At 43.3% G+C, this 13,528-nt stretch overlaps 1 protein-coding gene across 2 annotated transcripts in view; it reads right to left on the reverse strand.

Moving 5' to 3' along the window:
- Positions 1–5,832, reverse strand: part of CDON (cell adhesion associated, oncogene regulated) — a 134,110-nt gene extending 128,278 nt beyond the window's left edge. The window contains exon 1 of one of the 2 annotated variants that reach the window (XM_072978902.2): positions 5,637–5,832. The gene's annotated coding sequence lies outside the window, so the exon portion shown is untranslated. The remainder of the gene's footprint in view (positions 1–5,636) is intronic. The other variant, XM_078379804.1, reaches the window with a different exon arrangement.
- Between the last annotated feature and the right edge of the window lie 7,696 nt (positions 5,833–13,528).

Consider the following 13,528-nt stretch of genomic DNA (forward strand, 5'->3'; position numbering starts at 1 on the left):
ATAGACAAATTTTGAATGTCATGAAAAGACAGGAAATTGCTGTATTGTTGTCTATTTAATCACAGGGAACGATGACGCTCAAGGGATTTTATGCCTTGAGGTGAGAAATTACCTGGCCAGTCTAAAATGGTAGGCATGGACTAACTAAGTCTCTCTGTGGAAAGACGTGTGCTGTCCCCACTTCCTCAGCATCAAGATATTTTGAGTCCTCCCCACATTTTCTAAAGGCCTCACACAGGGTTACTGAAGAGTACCCAAGCACTAGCTGTGCGAACTGGCTTGCGGCTTGCAAGTACTGTAGCTGAAATGCCATGGGAGGTGACAATTGCCCTCATGTCATGAGGACCTATTGGCTAGTGCCAGTAGCAGCCTTTCTCTTCTAACTCTTCTCCTACGGAACAAGGCTGACGCGCCCATGGACAAAAATCCCCGACACTTTCTTGGCAATGGTGTATGTCTCTCTGTGTAAAATGTCTGCTTTGTGAAGATTGCTCTTTTTTCTTCCCACCCTCTGACTGGGCCTCTGTTTGTTTTTAATATTCCAGTTATTTCATATTGCAAGGAAACTTGGGCATTTATTTTTCTAAGGGAATGTCAGGAGGTATTTTACTTGGCACATGGCACTCCACTCTGCTGTTGCCATGTCGTTCACATGCCAGAATGAATGTTCTTGCCATTACTTTGCTTTCAGGGGATGGGTGGGAGGTATTGTTTGGACCAAAGGTATGGAAACATTCATTTCATATCCATATGAAAGAATTCTTTTCTTCAAACAAGGAGCCCAGCTATATATAATACTAATAATCTACAGGCCAGGAAGAACCACGGGGCTGACCTGGTATGCCCTCCTGGTTGATGGAACTGGGGTTCACTTGCAATTACGACTTTAATTCTGGTGTTTCTGATGGTACTGCAGTATTTCAGGAAATTGAGGGATTGTCAATGCTGGCAAAAAAAGTCTATAATAGTAGTAATAGTAATAGTAATAGTAATAGTAATAGTAATAGTAATAGTAATAGTAATAGTAATAGTAATAGTAATAGTAATAGTAATAGTAATAGTAATAATAGTACAGTGGTGCCTTGCTTGACGATGTTAATTTGTTCCAGCGAAATCACTGTAGAGCAAAAACGTCATAAAGTGAAATAAAAAAGCCCATTGAAACGCATTGAAAACCGTTCAATGCATTCCAATGGGCTGAATAACTCAGTGTCCAGCAAAGATCCTCCATAGGGGTGGCCATTTGCGGTGCCTGTATAGCGAGGAATCCGTCCAAAACAGCAGTGGGGAGCCATTTTGAGCAGCCGGCGCCAATTTTGAAAACCCGATTGTCAGCTGTGTTGATCGCCGTAATGCGAAGAATCGGTTCCCGAAGCAGGGAACCGATCGTCGCAAAGCGAAAAAAACCCATTAAAACATCATTTTGCGATTGCAAAAACATTGTTGTGAAGCGGATTCATTGTTATACGGGGTAATCATTAAGCGGGGCACGACTGTAGTAGTAGTAGTAGTAGTAGTAGTAGTAGTAGTAGTAGTAGTAGTAGTAGTAGTAGTAGTAGTAGTAGTAGTAATAATAATAATAATAATAATAATAATAATAATAATAATAATAATAATAATAATAATAATAATAATAATAATAATAATATAATTCATTTTCTTGGCACAGGTGCCATGGCTTAAATTCTCTGCATTAGGAATGAAAACATGCAACTGCTCAATAATTGCTGGACTGCAAAATCCATCATATGGCTTCACCACTAGGGACGGGCTATTCTTTTTTTTTCTTTTTGACTACAAACCCCAGAGTTTTCCACTCTGGAAATCCTGCTTAACAGACTGGTACCTGCAGAGAACATAAGGCTCACCTAGAAGAAAGGCGTAAAGTAGAAGGCTTTCTGACCTAGCTCTGAATAGCTTCCTGTTCAAAAAATAAGCTTCCAGCAAGTAGCAGAGCAATCTTCTTTTTGAACAGGAAGCAAGGCAGAGCCAGATCTATGCTACCATGAAGCGTACCTGCAACATTTAGGTGTCTGTCAGTCAGATGGGATTTGTAGTCCAAAAAAAACACCCAACCTAACCCACAAACGGGCACATCCCTATCCACCTCTGGCTGAGTGAGTAGGATGATGAGAACTGCTGCGTAGCCACATTCAGATGGGGGAATCCAGTTTCATTTTTGATTTTCTGTCTGTCCCACAACACTCTGAAAACATGATGTTTCAGTTTGAGTACAATGCCCTTGGAGAGATGGAAACACGATGGCTGAAACATCTGTCTTGGGATGTGAATGCAAGGTCAAATTGTCTGACGTGAAGGCAGAGAAAGCACTGGATGAAGTCCTGTGGTGTTGCACAGTACATCACAATTAGGGTTGTCCCATTGAGTCAGTGGGGATTTGGTGAGTCAACTCCTCTGTAAGTGCTATCGGCTCAATGGACCTACTCCAGTTGCAACAAGATTTTAGTCAATGAGTGGTTAAGGCCCAAAGCATTGGTGGCGAATGAAGGAAGACAAGAAATTGTCCTTACCGGACCAAATCCTTGGTCTGTCCACCTGACTGTTTTATAATAATCATCTTAGAACTGTAAAGCTGGAAGGGACCTTATATATCATCAAGTCCAGCCCCTGCCAGGGAGGCACAGTGGGAAACCGAAGTCCCAACCTTTGGCTCTGCAGCCAGACACCTACACCACTAGGCTATCCAGCCATTCACTTACTATCTGTGTTTGGTTGGTGGTTTTTTTAAGGTGTGGCCACTGACATGTTGTTTACATCAGGAGTATGAACTGTATACCTCACACCATGGGCAGCACACTCAGTTTTGAAATCCCCCTAGTTCTCCCCCCCACAAAAAAACAGGGACATCCTGCTTCCAGAAGCCTTCATGAAGTATCATAGGCATCCTTCAGTCCCGAGAGACCATGGTAACGTGCTCTGTATTGAGGAATGTCCTCTCCAGAGCATGAAGCCTGGGTAATGTATATGCCTTTTCTACCTTTGTATATTGATTGATTGATTGATTGATTGATTTTCATTGTAAGTATATACACAGTATACCCATACAATGAAATTCACAGACACCCAGAGACCAGACACATGCACACACATAAAATTCCCCAAACACTCCCCACCCACTAAAAGTCCCCACTAAAAATACAAACATCTACACCGCAGGCCAAGTAACACAGTCCAACTAACTATTCACTACTGGGTAAAGTATAGGCCTTTTCTACCTTTGTATAATGCAGGGATAAGGAACAAGTGGCGTTCACATTATTGACTGCACTGTCTAAGACAGATTGGTGTTGCAGTTTCACAACATGTGTGGAGTTCCACTTTTCCCAGCCTTGGTATAATATGCCAGAAACCAAGAAATGAGGTCACATATCAGGTCAGTTAAGCAGCTTGTCCCAGATGGATTCTTGGAGACTCATCACCCAGTTCTAGCATTCATGGTGTATGCCAAATAAAAAGACTCGCTCGGTATTTTCAAAAAGCAATTAAAAACATTGATGTTTCGGCAGGCCTTCCCTCCTAATTAATTCCGATCCCCTTCTCTTTTCTTTCCTAATGTTTTAACCCAACGGTTGAAAGTTTTCTATTATGTAACTCTTTTGTTTTTATAGTGTTACCCCATGTTGTAAGCCGCCTAGAGTGGTCTATCGACTAGATAGGCGGGATATAAATAAAATAAATAAAATAAAATAAATAAATATGTGTTCAACATAAATCATGTGAATGATGGGTCTTTTGTTTTTGGTAATTACTTGCCCATTACTATACTATAATAGTGTTCAGTTAGCACGTTTTGTCGAGGGCCCTGTTTTCGATCTTTTGAAGAACACGGGTCATTTTAAAAGCAGCATTATGACAGCACAAGACAACTTAGAAAAGTTACATTTGTTGAACTCCCTGGGGATCTGGGGCACACAAAAGTGATTTTTCCAGTCTTTGGCTGGAGGGGGTCAATGATGAACTGTTGGGGTCCATGAATAGGGAGAAGTACTCATGATATGAAAGAAAGACAAAGCTCTCGTCAATTTCAAACATTTCCCTGAGGACAAGAATCTAGTGGCACGTGAGTAAACTGCTGTACTGTAGCCAAAATTGTGCTCATGACTCAGGGTTCAATCCCAGGTAGCGGCTCAAGGTTCACTCAGCTTTCCATCCTCCTGGGGTTGGTAAAATGAGTATCCAGCTCGCTGGGGGAGGCGGCAATGTGTATCCTGCATAATTATCTTCTAAACTTGTTATTTTTAAATATAAATGCTGAGATCCATGCTTCAGTGTTAAACAGATGTTTCTGCAGAAAACCAGGCATGGCACATACTAAAGGTAATAGATACACAGATAGATACATTTATAGACAGATTCAATATAATCATATTACTATGCAGATGTGTACTTTGTATGGTGGGATGAAAGACCACACACAAACCCAAATCTCAAAATTCACAAATAATGCTTCCAATTTGATTGGTGAAGAAGCCTAAATATAGGAAGGCCCATAGCTGTAAAGGTGAAATACCTTCTTTAATAAGCATGAGATGGAATAGTTTTAGGATGCTGTTGGCTTCTCCTCCCATAGCACTTTTGTTTGTTTGCTTGCTTCCTTGTTTGCTTACCTGTAGCTGACATGCCAATGCTACTGAAATAACGTGTGTCAGCTCGATACAGAAAAAAAACATAATACTGCCCTCTATCCCCTAAGAACATAGCTTATCCCGAATCCCACTGAAACCAGCAGCCTCTCACGAGTCTCAACAGGATGAGTCTTTGAGCAGGATGGTGCCCTATCTATTCAAAGAAGGATTAGATCCTCTTCCCCTCATCTCCACACACACACTAATTTGTCCAGGAAAGGGATATTGGGAGGGGAGGACATTTGTGTTTTATTAAGATAATTAATTCAAGTGGATTACCTGGACTGTTTTTAATTACCGCTGTACCCAAGGGGAGTGCACCTGCTGACTTCAAGCTGCAGATGTGCCCTAGGAAGACTCCCTCTTCATTGGGTAGAAGACTCTTTACCTCCTAAATTCAGACCGATGCTTGGTGCAGTCCAGCAAAGGACACTTTCCTTGTAGCACCAAATGCCCTAGTCTTCCGAGGACTTCCCTCGCCGAGCAGATCTGTGCGTGTTGCTCGCAAAAGAAGCATGAGGAAGGTTTGACTATCTGAATAAGGACAGAATGAATTCTGGGCTCTCAGCGCCTTCCGAGAGAGTCCCATCCTTTGCTCCTGTCTCCCTCGGTTGCCCGTGGGAAGGGGCTCTACAGGAAGATGGAGACGCTGCCTCGTGAATGTATCCCCTTTTGCTCTTCTAAATAGCAGCACAAGAGCCAGCTCAGTCCAGTCCCTCTCCCGGAGCCCAAGCCGTTCTCAGAGCAAATATTTTCCTAGAGATTTTGCTTGTCGGCAGCCTGCTCGGTTCACAGAGAGAGATGGAGGGAGGAGGTGGCAAAGGGAAGCAACAACCTTTCCCCTCGAATTGGCCGCTGTGTGCATGTACCTGAGGAATCCGATGGAAGAAGGTGAGGAGAAAAAGGTGTGTATGTCCTGTGAGGGAGGAATTCACTCTCCATGAACAGGCTGGGTTCCCCCCCCTTCCCAAAGCTGAAGTGGTCACTTACCTCTTGCTCTGTCAGTAAACTCCTGTCCACTCCTGGAGTCTCTCCTGTTCAAATCACGCCTCTGAGGCACCAGACACTTTTCTTAATGTTCCCTTCAAAGTCAAACCCACCCACCCACCTACCCCCCCGTCCCACCATGGCTCCTTGCCCGGTTGCTTTCCACACAGAGCCAAGAAAACCTCACTCCAGGAGAAAACAAAATTACTCGGGAATGATGTGCGCAGGAGGGACGGCTCTTGTCTTGGGGGGGGGGGGTTAGACTTCGTACCATCCGGGAATGCAGCGGGGAGACGGTGTGGTGCTGCCGGAGGTAGTGGTAGTGGTGGGTAGAAGAGACGGGGTGTGTGTGTGTGGGGGGGAGAGCTGTAAAATTGACAACACATGGCTGTTTCTTGTCCTAGGGCCTAGTAAATAGGTCTTTCATGCTGGGTCAGTTGCCATAGTGACAAACATGCAGGAAATATTCCAGATAACTAGAATAGTGGCAAAAACATGTGTTTTGGATAAAACATCTCCCCCCGCCCGCTTCTTCTCCCATGGCTTTATTCATTCGGCTGCTCAACACAAGCTTGTCTTTCAGGGCAGACACCTTTCTCGTGTCTGGCGTGGGTCAGAGGCCAACTCTTGCCGCAACCAAGAAGATGAGAACGGCTTTTCTCTAGAGGAAGCTGAGAAAGAGAGAGAGAAGGTGGGAGGGGGGATGTTTCGGACTGGGAAGAAGAGAGCAATAAAAGGTTTCTTCCTCTGTCCTTATCTTCAGACACACTCAAATAAAGATGCTAAGAACGTTCATCAACAATTGAATTGAATTTGATTCGCTGCCTAGTGAAGAAAACACACACTTGTGTTTTGGAGCCATTGCCGGCAAACCTGAAGTTCAGTTTTGGACTCCTGAGGGAAATGGTGGACTTTTCGGCCTTTGTTTTGAGAGGGAGGCAATACTTAAACAAACTAAGAACTATTTACTCCTCTGTCAGGTATGCGTGTGGGTCTTTGTGTTCCTTCTGATGCTGGTCCAGAGTTAGAACCCCCTGACTTTTGACAGACACTCAGCCTATATTGTAGATGAAGAGCAGCACAAGAACCTCACAGAAACAGAACACTTTGGATCAAAGAAAAACTCAGGAATTAATGTTCTTCCAAAAAGATCCTGTCAGGAGGCAGGGCGGCTGTGATGCTTTGACCTTCAATGGGAGTATGTAATACCAATACAATAGTCTTTGCACAAAATGCACAGTACTTCATTACCTCTTTCCCTTGCAAGTGAACCAATGAACAAATTCTTTACTGTGCCTTTGTTAGTGTACCTTCTGCTGGTTCTGCCTAAAGGGTGGGATGCTGGAAATGATTTGTTGGACACGAATTCCAGACTTTATTACGGTTCTTCATTAGGCTACGTGGGTATTTCATTGGGCTAGGAGTCCATGGCCCACTCAGGCTCAGAGCTATCTTTGAATCACCTCAAGTCCCCTCCTCCCCATTGCCTCCTGTCCCTCTGAAGGCTCAGTTTCTGTCTTTAGCCCACTGTTGCCCAATGTCTGTGAGTGGGACCAAGTTATCAGCACTGACCTCAGCAAGAGCTGGTTGTTGTTGTTGTTGTTATTGTTTAGTTGTATCCAACTCTTTGTGACCCCATGGACCAGAGCACGCCAGGCCCTCCTGTCTTCCACTGCCTCCCAGAGTTGGGTCAATTTCATGTTGGTAGTTTCGATGATGCTGTTCAAGGTAGCATTTAGCTAACATGGGTCTCTTGGGCAGAGCTGTTCCTGTGGGCACCTCTTCTGGGTTGGGGTTGGTTTCTCTGGGTAAGGTTCTCTGGGCAGTCTGGGCCTCATCATAGTTAGTGGGGGAAATATGGATATATTCCTATCATGGGCCCTTTTTGAGTAGAAACTGACCCATTCCCTAGTCCATGAATCCTGTTGGATCAGTGGCCAATTCTACCCCCCCCAGGATAAACTGGGGGCTGTTCTTCCCATGCCTCTGACCCTCTCTCCCCCTCCTCTTCCTCTCCTCTCCTCTTCCTTCCTCAAGCCACCCACCCCACATTGCATCTTCTTCCAGTGGCAACTTTTCCTTTTCATCCTCACTCCCGCCCAGCTGTCCTCTCCTGTTGTCTTCATCCTACTGGATTGTCATGCAACCAGGAGTTTCTGGTAAACCTATAAGGGGAGGGGAAAAAGAGACGAGGCAGAAGACCTACCAGGGATGGTGGAGGCATTCCCCCTTTCAGTTAGCACTCAGACAGTGACACAAGCAGCTAGATAAAATTGCTACAGCCTGAGCTAGCTGGCATTGTAGTTGGCCATACCAGGCGCAAGGTGTTAAGGAATGGTGAAGAAAACCTTTGCTACCCACGCTACACAACACAATGCAATGCATGTCTTCCCAAAAGGGACCCCCACCAATCGATCTCAAAGATTATTCTCATCTAAGCATGTATTAGAATTACACCCATGATTCTGGATGATCCATTGGGTCCCTTCCAGCTCGCTGGGCATTTTTAAGAATCAGTTAAAGACTTTGCTCTTTAGGAAGGCCTTCCCTCCAGCCAATACTTGATTTTTTCCTCTTTAGTTTTCCTTTTCCCCCATCTTGATCTTTTCAATTTGTTGATTCAATTATGTGATTGTTTTGATGACTATTTTTTATGATGTTTCATAACTGCTTGTAAGCTGCCCTGAGTAGACTCTGTCTAGAGGGGCGGGCTAGAAATCAATCAATCAATCAATCAATCAATCAATCAATCAATCTTGGTCATCAAATGAGTGCCCTTTGTCCTTCAAATGCAGGTGCATTGCTGATAGTGGTTCTGAGCCATTGCCCCTCCTGTGCTTTGTAATGTTAGTAATGACTTTGACAATGAAACACAAGGTATTTTAATAATCCATTCTCACGGAGCTTTGTTACTCTTTTGCCTGTATTGACCATACTATGCTCTTGTCATCTGTGAAATCTTAGTTTCAGTTATTTGTTCTTTTAGGTTTCTCCTAACTGGCTCTTTCCCTCCCATTTCCTTCTTCTATTATTCCTCACATTTCTGTTTTTGGCCTATATTTGGTTTATAGGAACGTTTTTTTTATGAAGATGATCTACAGTTGTATGCATTTCTGTGTTCTTTTCCTCAAAATGCATCAAGCAGATGGCTGTTTTATCATGGGTGCCTGGAACTGAAAACTCAAAATCAAAAAGCAGACAACTAAGCAAATTATTTTCCCTCCAAAGCCTTCTTTTACTTCTTCCATCTTACTGTTTTAAACAATTCTGTAATATATTCTAACAGCAAGTCTGCAGTCTTGTTTTTTATAAAATAAAAAATACAGTTCTCTTCCTTTTCCTCCCTCAAATGCTGCAGCTGTTAAATATGACATTTCAGTTTTTCTGTTCCATTATTTCCAATATTTTACCACAGTGAAATGTTGATTCTGCTAAAACACTTATATTTTATTGTTTCTAAAATTCATTATTTTAATATGCTCTGATACCTTCCCTCCAGAACTAATATTTTCCTTGAATTCTTCTACATAGATCATTTTTCTTACCTGTTACTTGCCCATAGTTCTTCTTTGGATAAATATTTGTTTTTATTTTCTCTCTTGTCTTCATCCAAATACATATGCATGATATATCCAGATATGTATGTGCATATTTCTCCATCGGATTAGTCCTCATGGTGTCTTACATCTTAGTTTTGGAAAATTATCTTTTTACATTCTGTTCCCCACACAGCATTTTGATGTTTTTAATCTCTCTGCTTCATATACCTGAATATTCTTCTGCCATCCATCCATCCATCCATCCGTCCATCCATCCATCCATCCATCCATCCATCCATCCATCCATCCATCCATCCATCCATCCATCCATCCATCCATCCATCCATCCATCCGTATCTGGTTGTGGAGCCAGAGTTTGGGAGTTCAATTCCACACTGGGCCTCCCTGACAGGGGCTAGACTCAGTGGTCCACAGGGTTCCTTCCAGCTTTACAGTTCTAAGATGATGATGATGATGAACTCCCAGCTCCAATTCTCTTTATCACATAAGAAAATATTCAAATCTCTTTCACTGTTGTTGTTGTTTTGACTTATAGGACCTCACAGTGCTAGAGCACTCTCTGGACAGATTACAACTTAACTATGCAAGCAACAAGTTACTCCCCAGCAAACTGAGTCTTCATTTGACTGACTGTGGAAGGCTGGAAGGTTGAGTCAATATTGAACCACCTACCTGAATCCATCTTGATTGAACTCATGTCATGAGCAGAGGCTTGACTGCAGTACTGCAGTTTAACCTCTGCATCATGGGCTTCTTTTACTTTTGATTTTCTCCTTGATGCTCCTCCTCCTTTCCCTTCTACTTCCTTCTTCCTTGACATTTGGCATGGTTTCCTCCCAATTCTTGTTCCTTGGTGAGTCATATTTAAATTATGAGGCCAGTTAGCAAAGCTATATGTCTTTCAACATCTACCACAGCAACATCTATCATAGCAACAAGCTTGGTATAATTAACCTCACTATATTAAAATAGTACCACGCTAGGGTTCAGTGAATGGCCCAAGAGCACCTGGAAGAGTAGCGATATTCATCCAAAGCCAGAAAAGGTCTGCTGGGTGACCTGGGTGAGAAATTACGGTGAGTTCAATGCACAGTGTGGAAATATAATAACTAAATATTTGGTTTAAAAATACACACACAAAATCAATCTGCCGTACATTTGCTGTTGACACAACAAACAATGATGATAAAAGCCACACCAAACAGCTGTTTAATAAGCAAAAACAAACAGAGCATACAACTAGGTATGTAACTAATTCTGGACCATGTTTTTTGTGCGCTCATGAATTCTACTGCATTAAAAATCCACATTGTTGGCACCAGCCCAGCCCAGCTGACTATAAACAGAAGTACTGATTATTACAGAATGTTTGTTGGTTTGGTGAAAACGTTCAGCCTCTCCCTTCCCGGTTCTGCTCTCCTGCCCCTGGCAAAAACACAGCAGTTGAAGGGTGGGAAAGAAGACTCAATTTGTCCCTACAAGTTGTCCAGAGGGCGGCTATTTTGGAGGTGGAAAAAAAGAAATCCCAGAAATAGCACATGTTTCGAAAACACCAAGAAGTGATTCATATGCCAGCGGGAAGGATGTCTGAGGAAGTTTGGCCAGTTGTGGGTAATTCTAAAGAAGCTTCATACTCAATTGACCCTCTTGTTTTCTTTTGTTGTTGTTGTTTAGTCATTAAGTCATGTGCGAGTCTTCGTGACCCCATGGGCAAGAGCATGCCAGGCCCTCCTGTCTTCCACTGCCTCCCGGAGTTGGGTCAAATTCATGTTGGTCGCTTTGGTGACACTGTCCAAACATTTCATCCTCTGTCCTCTGTCGTCCCCTTCTCCTCTTGCCTTCACACTTTCCCAACATCAGGGTCTTTTCTAGGGAGTCATCTCTTCTCATGAGATGGCCAAAGTATTGGAGCCTCAGCTTCAGGATCTGTCCTTCCAGTGAGCACTCAGGGTTGATTTCCTTCAGAGTTGATATGTTGTTCTCTTTGCACTCCAGGGGACTCTCAAGAGTCTCTTCCAGCACCACAATTCAAAAGCATCAATTCTGCAGTGGTCAGCCTTCTTTATGGTCCAGCTCTCACTTCCATACATCGCTACTGGAAAAACCATAGCTTTGACTATGCGGACCTTTGTTGGCAAGGTGATGTCTCTGCTTTTTAAGATGTTGTCTATGTTTGTCATCGCTTTCCTCCCAAGAAGCAGGCATCTTTTAATTTTGTGGCTGCTGTCACCATCTGCAGTGATCAGGGAGCCCAAGAAAGTAAAATCTGTCACTGCTTCCATATCTTCCCATTCTATTTCCCAGGAGGTGATGGGACCAGTGGCCATGATTTTAGTTTTTTTGATGTTGAGCTTCAGACCAATTTTTGCGCTCTCCTCTTTCACCCTTATTAAGAGGTTCTTTAATTCCTCCTCACTTTTACTGTTCCACAATCATCAGATATGTTTAAAGATTTAGACAGAGTAGAGGGGAATGCCTGCCATCCATATGGAAGCTTTAAGTCAGTTCCAGTGAACCAGAAAAGACAAACTTAAACTAACTTGCACATGGGCACTTATTTAGTGTTCCTGAATAGAAGCGGATGTCAAAATAATCCATCAGCTTGACCCTGTGTTTTCTGGTCCAGGATGAAAGGCAGCCTGGAATCATTAGCATCTTGGCTGGGTTTGCTGATGCCAGCTCCATCCCTGACTGATGCAACAGGTGTGAGGAAGAACCCTCCACCTGCAGCTAATGACCATCTGATGGCAATAAAGCTCTCTCTCTTTCTCTCATTGATCATCATCCCAGTCCTCAAGCCTTTGATCAGGCACTAGCTAGGAAAGTTCTCTGGCAGAAGTCCTTGCCATTTGTCTCCAATAAAATATGTTTTAGGTTTGAAAGCAATGAAGTTCCTTTAAAAAGGTGCCTAATAGGGGAAATCCATCAGAGAAAGCTCCCTATGGCATACAGTGTGCAGCCATGTTCTGGCCTGGCTCCCTCCAATATGGTGATGGCCAGCTCTCTTCCAATCTGCTTTGGACTGGGTTTTCATCTCAGTCTTGGTACTGGCATTCAGAGTCATGCCAAGGAAGCTGGTAGTCCATGTTGTCAACCAGTCATGAATGATCAAGTATTTTCAGCCTTGTCAGTCTGCATTTCTGTTCCTAGAACTTTACTGGAGATGATAGATACACTTTCCTCTGTGAATCTGCAAAGCCAGAGTATTCTCTTTCCAACAGAGGTTCAGCACTCTATTGTTTTAACATAAACACAGATAAATAATATGTCTAAGGGTGACGATAAACAGTCGTTTAAACATTGCCTTCATTTCACAGATCCAATCAGAAACAGGACTGTTACACCCCAATTCCCATATAAAATGTCAGGGCCTAAGCCAAGCCTTCAGTACACTTATCTAAAACTTGGAAAAGTTACTTTTTTAATTACAACTCCCAGAATCCCTCAGTCATGCTGGCTGGGTATTCTGGGTGTTGCAGTCAAAAAGTAAGCTCTTCAAACTTGACACTCAATGAAATCATATCAATGAAATCTGAGAAGTTACTTAAAAAGATAACTATAGTGACATACTGAAGCCACTGGACTCATCGAGATAAAGCATTTGTTCTCCATTAGGATATCTGATTGTGCACTCATGATACCAACGTTTTTCCCATCGTCCGGGTGAAATGAGACTTATACCAACCCTAAAATTGTATGCTGCTAAGTCAGTTCTGGGTGGGACGTGGTGGCACTGCGGGTTAAACAGCAGAGGCCTCTGTGCTGCAAGGTCAGAAGACCTGCAGTTGTAAGATCGAATCCACACAACGGAGTGAGCCCCTGTCGCTTGTCCCAGCTCTTGCCAACCTAGCAGTTCAAAAGCATGTAAAAATGCAAATAGATAAATAGGTACCACCTCGGTGGGAAGGTAACGGCATTCTGTGTCTAGTCATGCTGGCCACGTGACCACGGAAACGGTCTATGAACAAACGCTGGCTCTATGGCTTGGAAACGGGGATGAGTACCATGCCTTAGAGTCGGACATGACTGGACTCAAAGTCAAGGGGAACCTTTACCTTTACCTAAATCAGTTCAGATTTACAACAACCCTCCTTCGGGTTTTCTAGGAACACAGTACTCAGAAGTGAAGGGTCATCCTAGGACTGTGTAGCTTGCCCAAGGTCACACAGCCTGTTTTTTCTCCTGGGAGGCCCAATGGAAAATTAAACTCCTGGCTCTGCAGCGCTCCAACTCACTAAGCTATTTAGAAGGCCAGGTGTTTCTCAGCCCGGGAATCGAATATGTATTCAGCTAGACAACAGTGCCCTGAGAACCTTTCAAACAGAGGAACCTCAT

Source organism: Pogona vitticeps, chromosome 8 (genome assembly GCF_051106095.1).
Source record: "Pogona vitticeps strain Pit_001003342236 chromosome 8, PviZW2.1, whole genome shotgun sequence".
In the NCBI taxonomy this organism is placed as follows: domain Eukaryota; kingdom Metazoa; phylum Chordata; class Lepidosauria; order Squamata; family Agamidae; genus Pogona; species Pogona vitticeps.